Consider the following 1,898-nt stretch of genomic DNA (forward strand, 5'->3'; position numbering starts at 1 on the left):
TTTATAGGCGAGAAAATAATAGTTAATCTTAGATTTATTGAAAACTTATTGCAAGGCTGCATAAATTGATAACAATAACAGTACATTTAGGGCAACAAAAGTAGACTTGTCTTTAATCCCTTAAGTGCTGATGTGCAGGGAATCTATTGACTTGAAATTAAATATGCTCTAACCTACAACGGAATCCAGGTGGAGAAGAGTTATATTTTTCAGGCTGCTCTGAAATATTTCATTACACAAAGCTTTTGTATACCTGAGGTGTTCTTTTGTAAAAACTGTGAAAAAAAACCTAGGAGTCGAAAGCTCAGGGATATTGGCATGTTGCTCTCTGGGGGCCTTAAGAACTGACTTCCAAATCAGTCAGTTATTTGTCAGCTAAAAAGCCTACTGGTCAACCATAATTGTTCCAGAGATTTGAATCTAAAACCAGGACGTGTGTGTTCTAAGATGCAGGAAAAAAAAAAAAAAAACACAAAAAACAAAACCCTTCAAAACATCAGCTGATCATAACTCAGAATTCCATTGCCTTAAAATGATTGTAATTTATTTTTATGTCTTAAACGAATTTGATACAGGAGGGCTGTGTCCAAGGACCTAGGCGAGGGTCCTGTAGGACCAGCCAGGAGAGTCCTTGGCTTCACGCAGGATAGAAATCAAATGTGAAGCAAAGAAAGTGAAAGCAGAGTTTATTGAATAACATGAGTGACAGGCAGAAAACAGCAGATGGAGTGTCTGGGAGACTCAGAAAGGAAAGGAGAATGAGTCTCATTGTTTGAGGTTAGGGTTTATATTGGAATGAGGTCTAGGGTACGTGTTCCTTCAGGAATCCAGGGTAGGGTCCAGTCAGAGGCGAGTGTCAGGTGAACAATAGGCGTCATTCCATAAATCACCAAAGGTACGGGGTGTTGATGCCCATGTCAGTGGAGGTTTGCCCATGTCAACGGAAGTGAACATCCTGGAACATGTTTGCGATCTGGCTTGTCTTATATGTTATCAGGTGTTCGGGTCCTAGGACAAAATTCTGAGCATGATTAACTTTTCTGCTTTCTCCTTGAAGTGGGAACATAGCTTCTTTGGCTTTTTCAGAAATGGGGCCTAGCAGAAAAATAGCCCAGACAGAGCCTGCCTAAAATGGAGTCCTCCCTTAGCTTCTCTATCTCAAATTCAAAGACCTCATGGATTTGGGGCAAATGAATGCCTGTTAGCCAACCAGGGACAGTAATTTCACCTAGTCGGGATAGAACGTTGGGTCTTTGTCTCTCAAAAGACTGAGTAATTGTCAATACAGATCTGGGGCACAGAAATGTCAGTTAGAGGTTCTTGATATGCAGTGCTTATCCAAAGTGGAGGAGCAAAAATAAACTCTCCAGCAATTTAATTAGTCAGAGTTTTCCAGATAATTGAATGTTTATGCAGAGAAAGGAGAAGAAATTAAAATTTAAAGTGTTTTGGAGACAGAGAACTTTGACCGTTGAGTCACCCAAAATGCCAATGTAACATTGTTTTACAGTATTTCAAAGTTCTCTTTTATTAAAAGTGCCATATTGGGCTTGCTTTGGCAGTGCGTGTACTAAATTTGGACCAGTATACAGATTAGCACGACCTTTGTGTAAGGATGATATGCAAATTCATGAAGTTTTTTTTTTTTTTCACTCTCAGCCAGAAGTACAACATGTATGTGCAAAAGCTAAAATGGCTTAACATTATGTTACACTTTATACTAAAAATGTATTACTGTGAATGGTCTATAATTAAGCCCAATGAGACATCTAGGGAGTCCATACATGCATCCGTGAGCAGATGCAGTTTACTTATTTATAGAATGTTTCTTTTTGAAAAACTAGTGGTGGACACATTTGGATCCCATTTATACAGTTACAAAAATAAAGATTCGATTA

General features: G+C 38.6%; 1 non-coding gene across 1 annotated transcript; it reads left to right on the forward strand.

Moving 5' to 3' along the window:
- Positions 1–1,548: 1,548 nt before the first annotated feature.
- On the forward strand, positions 1,549–1,650 carry LOC132670532 (U6 spliceosomal RNA). The gene has a single exon (XR_009606765.1). It is a non-coding gene; the product is annotated as a U6 spliceosomal RNA (small nuclear RNA).
- The last annotated feature ends 248 nt before the right edge of the window (positions 1,651–1,898 follow it).

The sequence above is a fragment of the Panthera onca genome, chromosome B3, assembly GCF_046562875.1.
Source record: "Panthera onca isolate mPanOnc1 chromosome B3, mPanOnc1 haplotype 2, whole genome shotgun sequence".
Lineage (NCBI taxonomy): Eukaryota > Metazoa > Chordata > Mammalia > Carnivora > Felidae > Panthera > Panthera onca.